Source organism: Cyprinodon variegatus, unplaced genomic scaffold (genome assembly GCF_000732505.1).
Source record: "Cyprinodon variegatus isolate N-32 unplaced genomic scaffold, C_variegatus-1.0 Scaffold493, whole genome shotgun sequence".
Taxonomy (NCBI): domain Eukaryota; kingdom Metazoa; phylum Chordata; class Actinopteri; order Cyprinodontiformes; family Cyprinodontidae; genus Cyprinodon; species Cyprinodon variegatus.
The window spans coordinates 484838-508055 of record NW_015150946.1 but is presented as its reverse complement, the minus strand read 5'-3'; the positions used below and the strand labels follow the sequence as shown (position 1 = coordinate 508055).

The 23218-nt window shown below is 38.4% G+C and overlaps 1 protein-coding gene across 4 annotated transcripts in view; it reads left to right on the top strand.

The window, feature by feature from the left end:
• The first annotated feature begins 5279 nt into the window (after positions 1-5279).
• The window catches only part of LOC107094605 (protein Wnt-5b), a 95059-nt gene continuing 77120 nt past the window's right edge, over positions 5280-23218 (top strand). For 2 of the 4 annotated variants that reach the window (XM_015390329.1, XM_015390328.1), the window contains exon 1: positions 5280-5857. The gene's annotated coding sequence lies outside the window, so the exon portion shown is untranslated. The remainder of the gene's footprint in view (positions 5858-23218) is intronic. The other 2 variants (XM_015390327.1, XM_015390326.1) reach the window with 2 other exon arrangements.

The following is a 23218-nucleotide window of genomic DNA, read 5'->3' as shown; positions in this document are numbered from 1 at the left end:
ATGTTATTAATAACATGAATTAATTGTTGTTATCATAGAAAGATTATAAAGTCAGTTTCATATTTTAACCAAAATAGTCATGTTAGCCTAACCTGTTTTCTATATTTCTGCTGCTATAGGCTTAGGCTGCTGGAGGATATAGGGACCACTTTTCATCATTCTGTTTCATTCCATCTCTATTCTGCCATTCTGATGTATATTTTAGTTGATCCCCTAAATTTATGTTGTCTCTTCTTTTTCTTGTCATAGTAGCTTCATCTAGTCTTTTCCTGTTTGAATGTGGCTCGACTTTCCTGGACTTGGCCACCTGTGGAACTAGTTATTTACATTTTTAGTTATGTATGTTTTGTATATTTGCTTCTTTTTGTATGTCTGCTTTTCTCTTGTTGAACCCCAGTCGGTCTCTGCAGAAGACCACTCAATCTGATCGTGGTTCTGCTGGAGGTTTCTTCCTGTTAAAAGTGAGTTTTTGTTGTCCAGTGTGGTCAGTGTGAGGAATTGCTGAAGAGTCAACGAAAAAATGCAAGCGACTATCATTGCTGTAAGTTCATCCAGGAGGAGTGTAGCCTGTAAATCAATGACTGGATGCAATCAGCTGGTTTTCCTTAATGGAAACTTTTAACTTGTGTGACAGTATTTTCTCTGTACATTGTTTCAAGATGACAAGTGTTGTGAACATGCACTATATAAATAAGCTTAATTGAATTGAGTTAAAGAGCAGCTAAATATAGGTAAACATGCATATTCATATAAAAGTACCCAGAACTTTACCAAGCTATTTTCATATTAGCATGGTTATTAGACTGGCTTCTGCTCAGGTTGCATGTCTGCAGCCTGCTCTAGTGGAAGTGGAAATGTCTCAAATTAAGCAAGTTTGTAAGCAAGGAGAATCTGCAGGAGCCCATTTCCTGACAGCTAACCAGCAATATGGAGTAACAGGTGTGGGAGGAGCAGCACAGGGTTAATCTGTTCTCTATACAGCAAGTGAAAACTTTACCAATTATTTCAAATTTGATTAATTTTGAACTGCAAACACAAGATATATTTAGATAAAAGTCAGCATAATGCAAATAGGAATACTTCAAATTAAAACTAAATGTTGAAGGCATTAAAATGATAACTGTTTTGACTAAATATATTATTTTAAATATTTGTATTCCATTACTATTTATTTACCTAGAGATATTTTATGACCAAGCATCCAAATTATTCTACAAGTTATTCTTTAAAAGTGAAACAGAAGGCCTGAAATGGGGTTTTAATGTCGCCGCTCAGAAGAATGTTCAACAGATTTAATTCAATCTAAATTTGCCCCTGTAGTGAGTAGATTATGCCTGCTGCTCTATTTTACACTGAAATCGGGTGAAAATGCTGTACAGTGTGTGGGATGCGATGCACAGAAGTACTGCCAAACAGAAGTTGTGTTGGTTTTATCCTGCTGGGAGCAGCAGATGGGAGGAGTTTCCCGCTGCTTTGAGTTAGTGCAGATTGGAAACTTTGCAGTAGCTAAAAATTGGATTTTAATTATCCAGATCCAGTAAAGAAAACTAACTTTAGCAATCAGATTTTTTTATAGAGAAGAATTGTGTATGACTTTACAGGATTGTACAAGATGAAATTTTAGAGAAAACCACTTAGGGTAAGTAAGTATGGTCTCATTTTGTTTTATTTAAAAAGGTGCCTTCACTACTGTGGTAAAAATCATCGAATCACATATGACTGACAAAAAAAGAGAAGAAGATGATTGAGAGAAAATGAAACCGACATCCTGCACAACACATCAGGCTGGATTGAAGGATTTTGATGCTAAAATGAAGATTAATGACGGTCGTGGTTTGGTTTGCTAATAAATGTTTGCTGAAGTTAATTGATTACTGTAGTTTCTGCTGGATGCGTGTATCAAAGAGGAATGGAGGAGGAAGCTCTTTAAGGGGAAATAAACAACATCATGGAGTAATGCTGCTAAAATAAGCTGTAAGCCACCGACAGGCCAAACATCCTCCAACACTGATGACATTTTCCCTTTCTGTCGTTCCAGTTCTGTCAGTTTTTTTTGCTGCTGAACCACAAAGCGGCGGGACAGCCTGATTCAGACTCGTTCATGTGGGCAAAGAGACTCACCTTTAAACCCTCAGCTGGCTGGTTTTCAGTCCAAGCTGTCGGAAATTTATATTGAGTTCAAATCCAGAAAATCTGGCAGCTTTTCCCCCTGCAGACAGGGACAGATTAGACAGCTACAGGCTTTTAGAAGTCTAGTGGAAACAAAACAACCGTTAACCATGCCAGGAATAGCTTGTAGTTTGTTCCTGAAGATTTTCTAGGTGTCAGATTAGAGTTAAATTTGAACATGTCTCCTTATTTTAATCAGAATGTGTCTTGAGATCATGACAGATTTAATTTGTAGTTATTTTGAGTGTTTACATGTGTTTTAACAGAACACGGAAGCTTACAAGTAATTTTCCACCCTGAGAGTGGAGCCTTTTCTTTGGTAACCTTGAAAAGTATCATTTTAAAAAATGGATTTATTGAAATGGATTTATCTCAAACTGACAATCTGTATTTCTAAATGTATGTATATATTTTTAAAAACATAAAGGCTAAATCTATCACTACTTTAATAGTTTCAGAGTAAAATTAGATAGTAGGTCATGAAGCTACACTCTCTAATGAGGTGTCCAATTCTTTTGGAGCAGAAACAGGCCCACAGCATCATAGATCCTCCACTGTGCTTCTACACAATTCTTTTTTTTTTTTTTTTTTTTTTGCAAAACCCATCTGATGTTTGTTGGCTGTATACTCATTGTAATCTTCATTTGAGAATGATAGCTCTAGTTCAAATTTTAAGGAAGGTTAAGAAACTCAACATTTCCATTTGAGATAGTAGGAAAAAAAACTCATAAATCTACCCCTTCTAACAAGTAACTCTATGGCTTTACCATTAGAAGTTGATAGGAACAGATTTTCTTTAATGATGTAAAATGAAAAATCATTTGAAATGATTGTAGTTTCTATTTTTCATTATTTCAATACTGTGTTCCTGCACCCCCGCACACATACACACTTCACCAGACTCGTCAGCGACTCGTGCTGACGAGTTTAGAGCCTTGAAACAGAAAAATATGTTATCTTCCATAATTTCAAAGTAAACACACGTATAGATCCCAACAGGTAGGTGCCACATTGGCTGTATATCAACCCTGCACAATTTGCACGAATAAAGTCTGAATCCTAAACCCTAACCCTTAGTTTTTGTGTCCCCGTGGAGGGTCTGCCTTATTAAGGAGTGTCCCAAAGCAATAGTGGGTAAGGGGAGTGGACCATTAAGCGCTTAAATAGTGAGTCCACATCAGTGCAGGCTCTCCTTTTCCACTGGAGGGAAGAGGCCATCCCGTTCTCGGTTATACTCCCTTACACCTTCAATCAAGACACCTTCACAGCTGCAGGTGTGACTTCATTGGGAGTGACGCTTGATAGTGAAGGGGTAGTGCTTAGGGGCCGGTTTGGGATTCGGCCATACAGGCTGCATCCGAATGTCCACCTTAACCTCTATTTGCGGCAGTATATAGGGCTTATGACATTTTATGAGTGTCCAAATGTCAAGTGGATAAAAAAGATGTGGACTCAAAATTTTCCGAAATACACGTTGAAAATTAGTGTTCATCCATAGTCACTAGACAAGGAAATATATCCCGGAAGGCTTTGCAAAAGGTCTCGCAAAGCATCATGGGATTTTTGGGGGCAAAAGAGAACAAAGATGGCGAAGTCCTCACTCTATATAGTGATTGAGGGGTCAGGGTGGATGTTCAGAGAGGGCCACAGTCTCACAGAGAAATTTATCACATCAACTTCCAAAGTGGAAAGTGATGTGTGCCATAAAGCAATCTGCACATTTGTAGTTGTTTTGTGTGGCAGGGTTAGTGCAACCCTCCTGAAAGTTGCTTAGTGCTGGTGAAAGTGATACAGACCCCCTCGGAACATGACAGGGGTGTCAGTTAACTAGTTGTAAGTTGATGTATAATCAAAAAAGTTCTGAAAATATTTTATGAAGGTTGAAAAGTTAAATAATGTTGGTTTAAAGCCAAAAACTACCACCAAAATATTGCTGGATCACTTTGACCAAGAATCAAATTGCAGTCACTTGATGTCAGAATGCCTTTTAAATATAAATAAATTGATTCCTGGGATCTTAGAGTTGCGAGGGGAAATCTCTCTTGCAATATTTTTTATAGCTTAATTTTGTCTGTTAAGGTTTCCCTGCATCTCTTCCTCAGATTGATTTTCAAACCTTGTAACCAAATAAATAAGACAACTAATATAGTAACGGTCATAAATGTAAATAAGGCAAAGCACTGATGAGTAGTTTGACCATAAAGTTAGATCAGACATGTTAAACAATGTAAGAAATTCTGGTATTTTCCAAGCAAAGAAGTCATATTTAAAATGTGATATAGAAAAATAAATGAACAAAAAATTTTTTTTGTTTTTTTTACAACATAAACCTTTGAAAGCAAGTAGTGGAGATACCATCTATATCTGAGGAGGAGCACCACAGAGTTAGGTGTTTATTACTGGTGTGTGTGTGTACACCCTCTGAGTGAGAATAGACTTTAAAATACTTCTGTTAGTTTAGAAATCTTTGAATGGCTTAGCACCTAAATACATCACAGACCTGCTATCCAGCCTGCTCTGCATACCTAGAACCAGAACTAAAAATGGACAAGCAGCATTTAGTTCCTATGCTCCACTTATCTGGAACAAACTTCCAGAAAACTGTAAAAGTGCGGAAAGCCTGAGTTCCTTTAAATCAAGACTAAAAACACATTTGTTTAGGATTGACTTGGACTGTTCTAGTTAATCAGTTCAACTGAAACATCATTAGTTCAACTTTTTTTATTTTCTTTAGTCCAACTGTTTTTAATATTCTTTTTTTGTTTCTGCATTTTTTGTTCTTGTTTTATGTTCCTATATTAAATTGTGCTATACAATTAAATTTGCCTTGCCTTGCCACAAAGCAGGCAAAGTGGCCAAAAACATGTTACTTTAGTTATTAACCAAGTTTTTATTTTTTAATAGATACTCAGGTAAAGTATCTGGTTAACAGCCACTTCCGGTGTGTACAGTATGAGATGTAGATCAGCTGCAGCTGTGCAGCATCTCCCAGGTGAGTCTCATTAAGCTGATGATCAGCAGCTCTCCATTGGATCATCTGGAAGTTCTTGTCCTCCTGTCCCTCAGTGATGGTGGACAGTTGAGAAGGTAAACCTTGTCCAAAGCTCTGCTGTCTCTCTCCACTCCCTCTGCGTCTGAAGCTCCAACTTCTCGCTCAGTTTTCCTGCGCGTAAAACCTTTGGGGAGCCCTGCCGGCTGGTCTCCTCCTCCTCGCTCCGCGCGTAATTCTCTGGAAGCGCTTTGCAAACTTGTGAAGAAATCTCACTTTATTTCTGGCACCTGTTGCTGAAAGCGCAGAGCTGGACTTTATCCCTCCGGGACAACTATGGACTGACCCGGACCAGTGTCCAAGGATCGCTTCAGCAGCAGCTGCAGCTTGGACACCCCCACCACCTCCACCCTGCACCGCCTCATAAAAACGGCCGCTTTTGTGACCAAGAGGAGGACTTTAGACACCGAGGAGTGAAATGAAAGCAGGAAGGAAGGGTTTCAGAAAGTGACACTGGAAGGAATCTGTGCGCATCTGGTTTAAAAAGATAAATAAATAAAAGAGGAGCTGGAGCAGCCTGGAAAAAACAGCAGTGAGTGAAGTTTGCAACCGGACAGAAAGACTCCAACACTTCGGATGGTGGAAGGAGAAAGTTTTCCTGCACAGCTGAGCTGAAGTTTTTCCTCCAGAGAAGACACGGTAGGAAGAAACTGATTGGATAGTTTACTTTCTTTAACTTATTTCATTCTTTTCTGAACTTTTTTAGAAGTTTTCTTTAAGGAAGCTTTGGGTGGTCAGGTACAGCAGGGTGGCTCTCCACCCAGGGCATCATCCTTTTAAAGGGTGGCACATGGAGCCAAAGAAAAGTGATCACTGCTGTACTTTCGATCAAGTTTTGGGAGGTTTAAATTCCCAGTTCTTATAAATGTAAACCCAATACTGAAACTGGAACCATGAGCTATTCCAGCTGACAGAATAAATAAGTTAGTACCAGCTATCTGGACAAGCATTTATTTACTTATTTATTGTAGATGTATTGCTGCTGTAACTTTTTTTTCTACATTTAAAAAATGTTAAATATTGTCTTGACTGACTAAAATTTAACAAGATTCCATTCTGTATTTATTTCAGTGACTTTAAAATAAAGTTTGATGTTCAAAGTGTATAACTGGACATTTTTAAGTTTAAAACTGTTTTCTTTCACTTAATATATTTTAAAACCTAGTCTATTACAGCTCTTGATTATCTAACGTCTTTTGCCAACATCAGTTGCTTAGCCACTATTTTTCATGTTGTTGTGTGTTTTTTTTTTTTTTTTTTTTTTTTTTTTTTTAAGAAATGTCTGAGATTTTGAGTTTTTGACCTTTTTTTACAGAGAATAATAATTTGTCTTCCCTAAAATTTATTTATTTTTTATCATTTTGAGCTGACCAAATCCTAACTTGCATGTAATAAAGAAAACGTGGCAGATTTTAGCCGTATTTACATGAAAAAGTAGGCATAAAGCTGCAGCTTCTTCTGTTCATCTTCAGCTGTCATTTACAGCTGATTTGTTGTTTGCAGCCTAAATCAAATTTTCAGAAATTTGTAGTTGCTTTAATTTTATATGGCTGAACTTACAAACTTGCATATTAGTCAAATCAGGAGGATGCCCTGGCGGAGAGTTTAAAAAAAAAATAAACAAATAAATTAAAAAAAGTAGTTGTATTTTAATTTGTTGACTAGTAAGTTTGACGACAATGTGGGGGAAAATTGTTAAAGTTGTGTTTTCCTAAATTCATAAAACAGGACATGTATGTAAGATCACTGTCCCTTGGAGCCCTATTTGGTGGCTCCACTGCCTTAGAGTTCATCAAGTTAAACTCTGTAGGAGTTTTTTTTTTTTTTTTTATGTAAATGATGGGTTTGAACTTGAGCAACGACTCTGAGTTATTCAACATGTTGTCAAGGTGAAAAAGGTTTAGACTTTATTTTATCTAAACTTAAAGAATTTATGTCGGACCCTAATGTTTTCATTGTCACGGTCTCATTCCATATGACTTTGGCTACCCTTGACAGTGGTGAAAGGCAGCCTATCTGTCTCTGTGTGTGTATGTGTGTGTCTGCCAACCCCATCGACCTAAATGAAGGCAGCTCTCCCGCTCTGCGGTGCAGACCAGGACTATTTTGGTCGAAATCTTGCACAAATGTTTCTCTCAGTATAGAGAAATTGCTCTGCATTCATCTGGGCCGTGCAGGGGCTTGTTTGAAATCCAAGTCTGACTAACTGCAGCTCTGAGGGAACTCTGGACCAAGTTCACCATTCTGACAGCCATCATAAAACACACAAGTGTCTGCAGTGACTCACTCTGTGTGAAAAGCTTTCATATAACAAATGATATAACACGCTGATTTACTGCTTTGCATATGCATTTGTAATTTAGAAATATACATACTTTTGGCGCTGCAGATAAGCAGAGACACTGAACATGCATGGAAACTAGACTGAAGCATCGATTATTATACAGCTTTTAAGATTTATTACTAAAGCAGACTTTTGCTAACGATGTAAGGATCTGTCTTTAAAGAGGACAATTTTTATCTGTTGGAATATGGCAACTTTATGGTTTTAAAAAATATTTACAACTTTTATGTTTTTTCTTTTAAAGTAGAGTTAAGCCATTTAACAGTTTGTGCAAATCTAATTTTGTTCAGTGAAAAAGAAAATGGTCTAAATAAAAATATTAAATGAGATAAAGAGAGGCCGAACACATCGAGCTTGATTTAAATTGAGCATAAAGGCCTAAAATAACAAACAAAGGCACATTAACTAAAAGCTAAAATATAAAACTATATAAAAGGCTTTAAGACCTATATAAAAATTAGGATTTAATATTTTTTTGGTTAAAAGAATACATTTAATGCCAAAAAATGGAGCAACATTGAGAGAAATTATGTAAATCTAATAAAAAGAAAATCTCCACCACAGGAAAACAAAAGATGCAAAACAACCAGAAAGAACATACTGATATAAGAAGATAAAATGTTATGATTGCCAGAAAGAATGAAAAGTTTTCCTACCAAAAGACAATTTATTCATTATAAATATTGACGAACTCCAAACTTTCCTAATGCCTAAAGAAAAGCAGCTGGATCTGCTTTGATAATAGTTTGACTTTTTTGGAGATCCTGCTCTATTGTTGGAGGCCTTCTACATATTTGTGCCATGAAGAGCTTTTTAACCCATAATCCAACCATGTACTAAAATGCAATGTTGCTCCTTTTGGCTTCTTATTCACAAACATGAAAACTCACACATACAAGTTTTTAAGTAACCATACAACATTTAGGAAAAATATAATCAAAGGCCATATTACTTTCTCTCACCCTTTTGGAAAAGTGTTGACTACTTTAGCTTCATTCTCAAGTTTTATAGTCAATATTAATTTTTTTCCCCAAATACTCACTGTAATTTAGGCAAAAACCGCTCTTAAACATAAGAAGCTGGTCATAAAAGTCTGTGTGATTGAATTTATTTTGATTGGTAAAATAGCCCTCTATATGTCTGCAGATGAGGAACAAATACATTTTATTGACTGGAAGTCATTCAAAAGTTTTATTTAATATGCTGTGAATCACTGAGACAGATTTATGAGAGATGCAGCAGAAGAAGTGACTTTTTCTTTTCCATCTGCTGAAGCTTGTAAACCCATATCGTCGATTTGTTTTCAGCATGCGTCGGCTGCATGGGAGCAGAGAGGAAGCTCTGACGGTGACGTCTCCGGTTCGCTTGGTGGTTTTCATGGTTTCAGAGTCTGATATCTTCATAAATCCCTAAGGCAGCTGACAACAGGGCTGATAAACCCTGCAAGGAGGAGAGGAAGTGCACGTCTCTGGGTGTGCTGTGAGCTGGGGCCCACGGTAACATTAGATGTGTAGATGGGGGTGGCGAAAAGTGTTGCAGTCAACAAGTCAGCCATTAGAGAGAGATAATCTCTCATCAGACTGCATCCAAGCCAACTTCTCCTTCTCCTCCCTCCTTTTATGGTATGTTTTTATTTATGCCTTTTGGGATCGAGTCTCTTTTTGCATAGTTAAAGATGAATGCATTTGTCTCATGGTCGAGGCCATAAAACCTCTGGGTCTGACTTCCAACCTTGATTTCCTTTCCTCGATTTCATCACCAAGGGACTCTGTAATTAAGGAATGTCAGCGAGTCTCCTTCTCCAGATATTTTGTCTCAGACACACATGGATGCTCAAGGTTATTCAGAAGTGCATTAGAAGGTATTGTCATATTTTGTTTTATTTTTACATAAAAATCCTCCATCAGCATGGAGACATGTCTGGTATGTGAGTGTGTGTTGGTTCCTCTTGGCTTTAATGATCAGGTTGGACTCCCAGATGGTGGTCTGAGTGAAGAGGATGGCCTCTTCAGATGAAGAGCGGGTATTTAAAACACTTTTATCTGATTGGCTGAGTGGCATCCTGGGAACTTCTCCCAGTGCAGGATGTGAGTGCTTATCCACTGTGGATAATGATTACTTGGCAGAGAGATATTCTGCATGCTTTATGGTGACTGCATGTTGTTGAGATAAAGGCCTTCAGATTGTTTTTTTTTTTTTTTTCTTAGATACAGGTTTAGTCCGTAAATCCTGATAAAACAATCTGTAGTTGTCTTTCTGCCCCTTGTTTTTCCTCATCGCATAGATTTCCATTTATGATCCTTACCATCTTTTGGATTTTATTATTGCAAAAGTGGTAATATTTTGTTTTTTTCCCCACTATATTCTGGTTTTGAGATTGACTAATAAAGGAGTGCATATTTTAGAAGTTCAACATGGGTGCATGGTTGTTTTTTTGTTTTGTTTTTTTCTCATACAAAGCTGCAAATGATGGCAGAAAACCTTCAAAAATCAAACATGCATACTTTTGGTCTAGCACAGAAACATTTGAATGAACTAAATCTAAGTTTTAATATAAAACCTTAATCTGTTCTAACCACCAAATATGCTGCATATTCACATTACTCAAAAATGACTCAAATTAAAAAGAAAACAAAGTCTTAAAACTTAGAATTAAGACATGTTTAGATCCATGAAAGGAAGGATTGGATGATCCGCAGACTGGGGAATGCCTAATGAGGTTTGTTTATGACCTAGACTCCAAAGTCTTATTCTTTGTAATTTCTTTAATAGAAATGTGCTGCATTCTCCTGGAAGGATGGACTGCCTGGTTTTCTATGTTTTGTCAGGTGAGACATGAAGTCCAATTTAAGCAGAGGTTAGTGGCGGCCTAGGAGTTGGGAATAGAGCTTGGAATTCAGAGGTCCGGAGTTTGAGCCCAACTCCCAGAGACTACCACTCTGGGTCTCTGACCCTTAACCCCACACTGCTCCCCAAGGGGATGGGTTAAATGCAGAGATGAATTTCTACAATGTGAGATCAATAAAGTTGAATTATTATTATTATTATTATTATTAAGAACTCTAAAAGAAAAATAAATTTCAAAATCCAGTATCAGGATAAAACATGTACCATTGTTTTAGGGCAACTAAAGCTCTATATCAAATTTATATTTATTTTAAATTTAAGTTTTTTTTCCCCCTACAAATAAATCTAATAAAGATTAAAGCCAAACTATAGCATCAGCTGTATTCCACCTCTGAAGGTCCAACTCTGAATAAATGGACTTCTCTGTATCATAGCAGTTTCATTTCTATAAAGATCTCACCTCTGGCTGTAGTTTAACAGAGCAGAAGTAAAATAGTTTTATTGACACAAGATCTAGGTGTTTTTGCAGATAGCAATTGTTTTTTGCTCTCCTCTTTCTTAGAATCATTAAAATATCTTCTCCTCTCTGTGCCGGGACATAAAATTAGCTGGTGACTGAACTCAGGAACATTAGTTTGGTCTGAGGCTGCTTGGAGTCTCTGTGTGTGCTGACAGTACACTGTGGTCATCATTATGGTCCACTCGGTGTATTTCTGCATGTCTCTTCATGCTCCGATTCTGCTTGACCACCAGGCATGTGCTTGTCTGTGGGTGGGTGTGTGTTCATGTGTTGGACTAGTGGCGGCAGCGGTTAGTAGCTATATCCTACCAGCTTCCTGGGCTAATAGTAAAAACGGTTTATTGGACACTTTATAAGCCCTGAAACCGTTTTATAAATCCGGTGGTTGTTGTGGGGGGGTGCAGTCACAGACCGATGAGCCACAAGCAGGCCAGTATGAAAACGGCTGCGCCCCTGACTGCAAGGAGGAGGAGAAAATGCTGCTTCTCACTGCTGATGTTTTCATTGAATTGCATCTCCATGGCTGGGAAACTTTTTGGAATTTAAACAGAGTGACAGGCAGCACAAACTGGGCCAGTTACAGTAAATCTACCATCTAAACATCTCATAACAGAGAAAGCCTTTCTCTGCCGTTGCAGCCCCTTACTTTCACTCATTTTCCTGTCTGCAGCCCTGATGCAGAGCTGATAAAACTCTCAACAGCACACCTGCCGCAGGGTTAAATGTCATGTGTGGAGACGGCATGGCCTGTTGATTAATGCAGACATTATTTCCTCTAAGCTTTCAATGTTAATCTTGGAAAACTGTCTAAAGTATTTTCGTCGAGCTTTATCAGTCGGATGTGTTGAAAGTAGTTTTACAATTGCATTTTAAAAAAGTGAAACTTAAATATTTGGGGTGAATACTAGGGCTGAAACTGATTAATAGGGATTAATCGATTATTGAAATAATCGTCAATTTAGTAATCAGTTATGTATAGACTGTAAAACATACCTTTATGTGACAGAGAAACCCACTTAGAGCAGTAATTATACCAAAATTGTAAAAATAAAAATGTTGCATTTAAGAGAAAAAAAACAACCTTTAAAATGCTCCATCCAGAACTACTCAAGTGGAAAAGTTTTAGTTTCCCCCAGTTTACTTTTGTAAAAAGTCGCTTTTGGCCATCTGATTAGAGTATTAATTGAAAAAATAATCGCCTGATTAATCGATTTGCAAAATAATAGTTTGTTGCAGCCCTAGTTGATACACAATGTTTTCCAAGCCTAGTTTACTTCACTGTATTTATAAGGATTATTAAGTCAGGCTCACTTTATCAATGTGACTTTGGCTCTGCTGGGGTCAGAAGCACGATGTTCTCTTAAACATTCTGGTAGACGTTTGTGTTAACTCAGAACAACAGAAGATGACCTTTCAGCACAAACGGTCACTGAATGGAAATTAAGGCCGTCCATAGTCCTGATTGTGCATCCTTTTATCGCTGTAGGTTCTTCCTTCCACTCTGCATTCACTTACATGCATGGGTGCAACTTTTTGAACGGTCTGCTTCCTCAGCAATAACCTTATATAGCTAACCTTTACTAATCAAACCAACAGAAATGTATTTAACCATCTACTATGTAGTTGGAAAATTTACTGGAATCAACTATAAACTTTGACTAATTTTAGTCAGAGTTCTGACTTAACATGATTTTAAGCAGTAGTCAACAGAATTCATACAGTTCATAGAGAATTCACAATCAACCTGCTTATTTTAGTTAAGTATTTATTAATTTGTTTTTGGCTAATATCCTGTATGGTCTATGGGTTGATTTAGTCTGGCTGCTCACCTTTCAGACATGTTGATGATTGGCACTGCAGGCCCACTGATACAGCTACAGATAATTACCGTGCCAGTACATTTGTAGATCAGAAGCAGCCACCCTGCCAACAGGACTCGTACCCGGCTTCTAGGCTGGTATGTTTACAGGAAACTAAAATGCAGCCATTGGTGAATCTGTTCAGTCTCTTTAGTTTGTATCATCTGGAATAAAAGAAAGTAAAAAAAAATAAAAAAATAGAAAAAAAGGGTAAAAGGAGAGACATGGTGGTCAGTCAGATGAGAGGAAACGCTGCCTCTTACTGGTCACTCTTTGCTACTACAATAGATCAAAAGCAGTTATTCACCTGTTTTTGCTGCCATGGAGCAGGACGTCTATAGAACATGTATTTCATTTGCTAAATATCTCTAAGGTGGGCCTCATTATCACTATATGCTGGGGGGGCGTAGTCTCATGGTGCCTTTCAGACACAATTGCACAAAGAAATTTTTATTTTTTTGTTTCTCCTCTGGTTTGTGGTTTACTACAATGCCTTTAAACTTTCCATGCTCTTGTCTTTGCATAATCCAACCTCAAACTTAATTTTTTTTTTTTGATGCTACAGAAAAGGTGGCGCCGACTTGTAAAGTGAAAGGGCCATTTCACTTTGGCCCATTCTAAGCTCAGCCAGTGATTTATGAGCATTGGTTTATCATATCAGACCTGTCTGTTTTAATATTGCATATTGCTTTAAATTTGATTTATATCAGAAGTTTCTTAGTTTCATCTGAATAAAACATCTCAAAAGCATGACGCTGCCACCACTGTGTTTCAGGTCTCATCTCTGCAAAGCATCTTCTACATTTTCCTGTAACTATTAGTTTGTTTCACAGGTTTTATTCAGGGGTATCAGAGTAAAGGGTGAGTTCCAAAGATTTTGTCTTTTTAATTACAAAAACTGGGTATTTTGCCTACACTTAATTATATTGTAGGTCAGGTATTAAAATCACAGTGAAGACATCTAGCTCCTTTAAGGGGTTTAACTAATCACTCCTATCCTCTCTCCCTTTACTCGTGTGTTGTACTTTTAATATAATGAGATTCACAGCACCCAGGTGCTCTTTCTAGATAATTACTGAGTGTTTTTTTGTTTTGTAGCAAGTCTTGGAACCAAAGCAATACCCAATCTGTCAACACACACATACTGTGCTGAGTGGGAAGGGGGAAGAGAGAGGATCAAATTAAAATTTATTCCCTCTATCTAGTTTCTGAGCCCCTCCCTCTCTCTCATCCTTTGAATGTTCAATCCGTCATGCTGTTCTCCGTCCGGCTTGCTCTCACCTTTTTATTTCCTCAGTGTTCCTCCTTTTCTTTTTGATTTCCTCCCCAGTCTTTCTGTCCGCCATGAATCCCACGGCTGCTTTTTGAGCCCAGTATAAAGGAACAACACAACATTAGTCAGTCGTCTGGCAGGAAAACATCAGAAGTAGCAGACAACATTGATTTACACACAAACAGGCACACACATGCACATATTTTCTCTCCCAGAGAACATCCATCAGTGATTGGCTGAACTGATTTATTAGAAAGCACAGCTAAGGGTGTCTGTAAAGTGGACGGAGAGGAGCAGAGCTCTGCATTACTTTAACGGGGAGAGCAGACGCTATGCCAGCTTAGCTTTTTAGATAACAAGAAGGCACTCTGTTACCTCAGTTTGCCCAGTTTCCTTTGGCTTTATGACTCTAGGCTGCAGTAACCAGCGGCCTTGGGGATGGACTGCAGATGATTAAGGAGATGATGCCCTAATGTGAAGTCTGGAATCCTTGCATAAGAAAATCTCATAAATCACATTACAGAATAAAAAATGCAATAAGATCGGACTGCAAAACTATATGAATCGGTATAGTTTCTGTTCTCCTGCACATTTTAATGTGTAGTTTGTTGCCCCAGCAGAGCCAGTCATTGGATGTTTGTGTTCCTGTTCATGGTGTTTAGTTGTGTTTTTTTTTTTTTTTATAGCAAAACACTGATGGTAGCAAGACACATGAAATGGTCAGCAGCCTCAAAAGTGCTACTTCTTGTTCAGTCAACAGGGCTTTAACTGCTTAAAGAGTGTCTAATCATCTAATAAATTGAGTCCCAAGTCATGATTTGTTTGCATTTTGCATTTTTTCTCCCCTTAGTTGGGTTAAATCTCATTTCAGATCAGTGAGGTTAAAAGTTTCAAGATGACATCTTGTAGTTATAGTAATTGCAGACAGAGGGCGCTAAATCACTGGTGCTCTTTAGTTGAAGGGAACTTTCAAGAAGAGAATGCTTGAAGGGAAAGGAGGAAGGGAAAGATGGAGAAAGAATAGGAAGAGTTTAAACAAATATTAAACCTTTAATTTACCTTCTGCTCCTGGTACTTGGCATGCACAGACAACATACAGCCTCAACTTTTATTTGTTTGAAACTCTTTCTCTGTCTGACATCTATCTCTTGGTTGGATCCAGGCCATTTACTCTCCCTCTAGCAGGACACTACCATTGCTCACCAGCAGGGGAAGTGCAGCTCTCAGCTTGCAGCTGAGGACAGGTGAGCTGCTGATCTGTTTGTACCTGCAAGAAGCTTCAGTTTCAGGAAAAGTGCCTCAGGAAAAGTGTTTAATATGTAGATTTTTTTTTTTCTAATTCAAGTCATTATATTTCTTAATAAACCAAAATTCAAAGAGCCAAAGATGACCTGTACCAACACAAAATGCTGCTTTCAACTTTGGTGTCCATCTGTAACCACGGTAACAGTCAAGCCAGTAAACCATGACTCATCAGAACTCTGCACTTCTTTCTCCATCTTTGGCTCTTTTGTTTTCTCTGTCAACAATTCTCCTCCCCCCTTTTTCTTTCTGTTCCTTCCCCTCTTTTGCCACTTTCTGCATCCCCTGCTCCACCCCTTTCCTCATCACTGGGTACAGACAAACACCCACAAATGTCCCTCTGGCTCATCTTTAGCCCTACCCAACCCTCTCTGGGCGCTGTGCCCAGATAGAAGCAACATGAGCCGGGCAAGGAGCCCCAGGCAGAGCCCCACAGCAACACCAGCACCCTGAAAAGAAACACCAAGAGAGGAGGGAGGGGGGGGCAGAAAATGAAACAAGAAGGGGAGAAGATGAGGGGAGAGGAGTGAACAGCATTAAAGGAGGATGAAGAGATAAGAGGAAGCGAGAGCAGGAGAGACATGCAGCAGAGGAGGGGAGACAAAAGGAGATTAGAAAAATAGATGGATCAATAGATGGAGAGATACAGATAGAATCAGAAGAAGAAAGATATAGAGGAAAAGGAAAATGTGTGAAGCAGTGAACGGGGAAAAAGAGAGCTGGGCAGACAGCCAGCTTTCCCCCGAGAGAGAGGTCAGAGCAGCGGACACGTCTCTGGAGAGCACACTAGTGTCTGTGTGTGCTGCGCGCACACGCACTGTTTGTTGTGAGTGTGGTTTGTGTGAAAGACGGTGGCAAGAGCTGGAGCGGAGAAGAATTCAGAGGAGGTGAAGAGGAGAGCAGTGGAGCGCAGAGAGAAACTGGAAGATTTGTATAAGATCTAGTCAGAAATGTGACCTTGGAATAAAGCCTTATGTTTGCTTCACATATCTGTGTTTTTAAATATGTTAAGCAACAAGTTTAAAAGATGAGGTAAAATTTACTTCATTTTTCTTTACTCTTTATAAAAGCTCAGCTTTATTCTCACCACATTTATTGCTGTAATGAACAAATTTAACCAGTTAATGTTTTACCTTTTTTTTTTTTATGTGTGGAATCAGAGTTGGCGTTTGTTTCTTGGCATTTAACACTAGAAATGAATAGAAGTGTTCATACCTCCTAAGCCTGTCAAGTTATGGATTGTTTGCATCCACACAGTGATGTATATGTGTTTTGGATATAATCTGAAGAGTTTGGTGTTTAAATTGTAGAACCATAGTTTGCTGCTATTACAGCTGCTTGTCTTTTGCAGGTTTAGCAGGTTTTTCTATCATATTAACCTGTATTTTGTTGTATTTGTCTTTCTAATATATTAAAGCTTTATTTTTCTTTTTATTATTTGACTAACGGATAGCTAGTAGCTTTTGGATGAACTGCAGACAGCAAAGCTAAAAGCTGTCTAGTCAAGCATATAGAGAATGGCAGTAGCCTGTTTATTAAATCTAAAACCTTTTTTAATACCCCAACAGTCCTGACTGCGGTAAAACTAAAAGAATTGAAGGACCAATTGCAGAGCTACTGTCAGATTTGGGTTAAACTGATATCCTCTCTGTAAAGATAGCTGACCATACAAGTTAATATGTCCTCCACACTGATTTTTCTGGCATATATGTAAAGTTGGCTTGATTTGACCAGGTAACTTTTTTCATACATAACTGATGTTCCCTCTGCATCGCCTGGGATAAATTGCACGAAAGGGCTGCCTATGATTTTTTTTTTTTTTTTTTTCCCTGCCCTTAATGCCAAATATTGCTTAATCATTCTAGCAACAGCTTCACTGCAGCTGTGGATCTCTGCAGATCCTTCAGACTAACTAAAGGTTTGTTGTAGTATTCCTAATGCCAAAATACCCTAGATCTATCAGACATAATCAGTCTGCTTCTTTCTATATTTGCTGATATATTGGAAAAATTGTAACGCTGTTTTTATTCTGCTAAATATTCAGTTTTCTTTAACAATTCCAGAACATATTTCTGTAATCTAAATGCAAGGCTATCACAGATGGTTGAACGCTATCTGTGTGCTGATAGCACTATCTGGAAGCCACATTACATGACCTAACCACATGCACTGTAATGCTCTTATTCACACTTGCAATCAAACACAAAGCCCCATAAAACCCTGAAGACTTACTGAGACTTTTGCATTGGTCATGGAGGCCTTAAAGAAATTCCCCCCCACCCCAACACACACACACGATCTGCAACGATTGTGCGGAGCCTTACCTAGTGGGCAAGAAACAAGATGCATGGACACACAGTCACCGGAGGACAATTCCGAGACCTGTTTAACCATTAGACACAAATATGCAGTCATATTTCTGGAAACTGCACATTGTTGATTCTGTAATGTTAAAGGTTTTTATTTATGCTCCATTTGTGTCTGTATCCAGCAGACTAAAGTTTCTATCTGCTTAAAAACACTGATTACATAAAGTTAAAAGCATTGTTTCACACTTTAGAATATGTCTCTAATTCCGGAAAGAAGAAAATCCCTAGAGCCTACATGGTAAGTTAATGCCAAGGATGCGAGCTGAAGTTTGCATGGATTTTCCTCAAGTCATTACTCTAATAATTTAGAAGACAGAAAAGATCTGAATTTAGGCTTTTTTGTAAAACACGGTTCTGCTACAAATATAAAGTTAAAACAACAAGGCCTTCACCCTAGAAAACGGGTTAAACTCATGAGACAAAGAATATGTTTAAAAATGTGTGTGTATGTATATACACACACACACACACACACACTTATTTAGTGTGTGTGTATACAGGGATCATTTGGGGAGAAGTGGGCATACACAGACCCTGGACAGGTCACCATCAGTGACCACAGCCACCCAAGTTCAATTTAAAGAGTTCATTAAATGTAACTGTTATTTTTGGTGAGAAAAGACCCCAGAGAACTTTATTCAGAGGCCCCAGCATTGATTCAAAACAATTATTTATTTGTGATTGAAATATTGTCCAGTACTGTAAATCTCCTTTGTGGCTTAACGCATCGTGCTGCAGCTGAGCCGTGCCTGGTGTACATTACCGACAGAATCTGAGGTGAATCTGAGGGAAGCTGCATAACATTGGCTGCTGATTCACCCCATGAGTCATCCTCCTTCCACAACAAAAACATTTTCAACCAACAACCGAGTGGCCACAAAAAAAAAAATATTTTTTTGTGTGTTTATGTACGTGTCGTTTTAGGATTCAGTGGAGTCTAAACACTTGTACTTGTGTATTTCTGTGCTTTATACATCTGGGCTGAGGCAATCTGTTTTAACTTGTGTAGATTTGTGAGGCTGTGTGCGTGTACGTCGGTGTGTGTGAGTGTGTGTGTGTACACCCTCAACCCAAGCGAGATCCGGCAAGCATGACGGAGGATGACAGCTTGATTTATGGCGAGGCTATAAGTAGCATGACTACCGCTTCAGAATGTGTGTTGCATATGCGCATGTGTGTGTGAGAGGAAAACATGGCAGAAGGAGAAGGAAAAAATGGCTGGATGGATAGGAAGGATCATGCTCAGAAAGAGGGGAGAGATGGGAGGACGAGAGGAAAGGGGGATGCAGAGCAGAGAGAGATGAGCTGAATGATGGTTCTGGAAAGGGAGCATGAAGGATGAGTACATTCAATAGATGGAGGAGAAATTACAAGAAAGAGGTCAGATGGGGCTTACAGTGATTAGAAAAGGACCACCAACTTACTTATATACATACTGAAAATATTAGAAATTATAAAATGCAAGACGAGGCCGATTTAGCTGCCTGCTGTGACTTTGAATCAGCAAGTTTGCCTGCTGTTAATGCTGCACAATGGCCAACAAAATCAGCAACTCTGAAATTAAAGAACCAAAAGTTAAGTTGGGATTAATTCTGCAGTGCAAATAATACAAATTACAATATCCATTAATGAAGAAATGGAAGAACTGGAGATCTACAGAGGAAAAATATTCCATTTATTTAAAAAAAATATATTTTTTTGCAACCTTGACCACGTGTCCCAGGCCTATAGGAGGTAGTAAAATCAAACTTTAATGATCCAAAATCAGAAAATTCTAAGGAGTTATGTCTGTCAAATTTTAGGATATTTTTTATTGTAAACATTGGTAAAAACATGCCCACTTTTAAACGGGATTACTGCCAAGTTCCCTCATTGACTCTTTTCTCTTCACTTTGTTGATACTAGATTGTTTAGTCATTGTCTTTACTCCTATGTACAAAAATACAATTTGGAAGAAATTGTAAGGGAAGAGGAGGCAAAAGGCAAGAAATCTGAGCAGCAGAGGTTGATGGAGAGGGAGAGTCTTTGATCTATCTCTTGGTGGGAGCTGGTCTTGGCATCCGTCCAGAAAACCCCACAGCTTACACACACACACACACACACACACACACACACACACACACACACACACACACACACACACACACACACACACACACACACACACACACACACATGCATAAAGAGGCCAAACAGACACACACTCCTAGTTAAGGCTCCAGAGCTTTGTTGATTATTTCTGCTGGGAGGATCAAAGACTGAATCCTTGGCCTCCTCCGTCCATTCATCCATCTATCACCTATCTGTCATCTCACAAGTTCATCTGTCCTGACGTTCATCAAGCAGGTCATCTATCTTTCTATCAGACACTTTGTTGTCGGTTGTTACATAAATCTAACTCTCCTTTACAGTAGCCAGGTCTGTCTTATTTTTCCTTATTAAAATAAAAAATATATATATATATATAAAATGAGTTTAGTTTGATGATCTTGGGCTAGAAACACATTTTCTGGTTGGTTTTGACCACACGGTTACAGGCTCTAAGCTCTTTATTGGCCGATTGGCCCTATAAAGCAAAGTAGGATGATTGCTAAGGATTGCACTGAGTGTAATGTTGCTCTGTGTGTATGTTAGTGTTGTGTGGAGGGGGCTTACATTTTGGTTGGAGTAGTAACACCTGATTGGTTTAAGCAGGCTGTTCTGCTGGACTGGTTCAAAACTCCCTTTGATTCAGCCATGCAGCAATCTTGGATTTGACCTATAAGGACATTTTGGTATGTTATTCTAGCAGCTAGAATGACATGTTTAAAAACTTTCACGGAAGACCTGTAAACTGAAGTAAATAATAAAAAATCATTCAGGTTTTTCAATACATTTGTTCTACATTAAATAAATCGTAAAAAAAAAAAAACACTTTTCAAATAACATGTACAGTTAATGTACTTTAAAGCCTGCTATCCTAAATCTTGTCACCTGCTTGTCCAGCTATGGGAATCCTTCAGGCTTTGCATCCAGTTCTAAAAAGATAAAATTGTCACATTTATGACTTGTCTGTTGCCTATAATTGGTTTATAATTCATAAAATCTGTGTTTGAATAAAGGGTGTATAATAATCGTTGTGTCCCTTGACCGAGTAAGTTACTTTTGCCATTAAATTATCTTTATGGTTTTTAGCTCTCTTAATATTTAGAGATAAAAGTACAACAGACTAAATTTCTTCAACAGGTTAAATATATTAATTAAAACAATTAGGAAAATATCAGCTTTTCTGCTACGAAGGTCTCTCTAGCGTCCACCAACCACAGGCGAGTGAATCCCCATCAGTGCAGCGTTAAGATCTGGGTGTATAATAGAGAAATTTGATTAATTTTCCTTGTTGGTAAATAAACTTAATTCTGCTGTTTTTCCTATGTGCGCTGGTGGCTGGCATTTCCTCCGCATTTAAGACACTCCAGCACGTGTCTAATCACATGACTCCACCGATCCAGTCAGAAGCGTAAAGAAAGATGATGGCGGATGAGCCCAGTAAAGAATCGTCTGACAAAGCTGTAAACGAATTTACATCAGATAATCCTGTGGAGCTGAGCGCACAGAGAAGTGGAGATTGCGTTGTCAGAGTCGAGCATGCAGCAGACAGGTTTTGAGTGAAGGTGTGAGAGTTTAAACGATGCACATTGTTCTCACTGAATGCTCACTTTGGTGGCACCAAAACTACACCATACTGTAGATGTCGAGCAAAAGAACACAAAATGCAAAGCTTGCCTGAAAACTGGCACTACCCAAAGTAACACATCCAACCTCCACCACCTAGAGCACAACCACACTGTTGAGTTTAAACATGTGCAAAAGGCTCCATTACCTTTGCTAAAATGTTTGCAAGGGAGAAAATGTTTTTCTCCTGTTAAATGAGACATTGTTGAATGTTTAAACCTGAATGGGTACAAGGCTTTGATATCTAACTGAAAGTAATATAATGTGATTTATTCAATAAATTATAAATAGATCAGTTGAATTTCTTGCACATGCCTTTATTTCTGATAGGAGTGGGAGCATTTATCGTTATCAAGGTAAAACTGCCCAATTTATCATGACATTGATTTGAGGTCACATTTCCCAGCTCTGCTTTATGGTCTCTATAAATTGGAACATTAATGTCTGTCAACATGTATCTTCAAATGTTATAGATGCACGGAGTGTGATGCTGTGTTATCCAAAGTATTTGGTCTACTTGAAGACATTGAATTACAGATGTAGAACAATGTGATGGGTTATTATGTATATTAATGCAATCTAATAAGATAATTTCAACTGTTTTAAAGTTCTCTGAAGGAGCGTGTGAAGATAAGACTGGATCAAGTTTTTGTTGCAACACTTGACAAACAAAGATATCTAAATGTTAAAGAGGAAAAGCTGTATATTGGTGTAGAAAATATTCTAAAAGTGTAGTCTATGCATTAAGGCGTGTCATTTAAAACTCATCAAAAATTGTGTAGAGTTTCATATAATGAATGGTGGCATAAGATTTTGCATTGCGACTAAAACTGCGATGCTTATTCATGGAAAATTAACTGGCTTGCATGTTATCTGGTTGAAAATGTTGTGCAGACAAAAACAGCACCACAGTAATTTGTTGCACACAACCTCTAAAGCAAGAGCTGAAAAAACACATACGGTACATCAGTCTACTGTTGCAAAGCTGGCACAGACCTTGCAAAAAGAGGTTCGTACCCTGGAGAGTTACAATGTACAAGATGGTACTAGCTCTACATGTTGAGCACAGAAATGGCTTGTTCTGAAGTATAAGGGTTTTGGAGGCGGCTATGGTTCAAAGGTATCTGGAACTGATGGACGAAAGTTTTCTAAAAAGCAAATAAGACTGCAGCTTTGGGATGCGGTTATCCCCTGCATGAATGTGTGGGTTAAAGCAGGAAAAAATATTATTCGTATGCAACAGAGTGACGTCAACAGCTGCCACCATCAAGGTCGGGATCCTGTTAGTATGAGAGACGACTCGGAGTCAAAGCAACATCTTCAGCTTTTGCTCAAACTGTGAAGTTGTTATCACTCACTTAGCTCTTTGTCTCTTACTTACTTTCCATCTTGTTGACCTTGTTGAACTGAAATCTAATGCCACAGTCTCTTATTAAGACCGTATTCATTTTTTTTTTAAACTGGACATGGTCCTGAAAATGTCCTTTTTTTTTTTTTTGGTTTGTTTTTCTTTTTCCTCCGTGTCTGCTGCAATCATACTAGTCGGCTCCGAGCTGAACCAGCTGCTTATGAATTCTCTGTGTGTCTTTATTTCTGTGAGCTGTGGAGCCTGAAGGTCTAACCCCCAGTTGAACTCTTATAGATGTGTGTGTGTGTGTGTGTGTGTGTGTTTGTGTGTGTGTGTGTGTGTGTGTGTGTGTGTGGGTGGGGGGGGTATGTGTGAGAGTCAGGGCTGTAAACTCTCACCTTTGACCTTAGGCACATACCTGACTGAT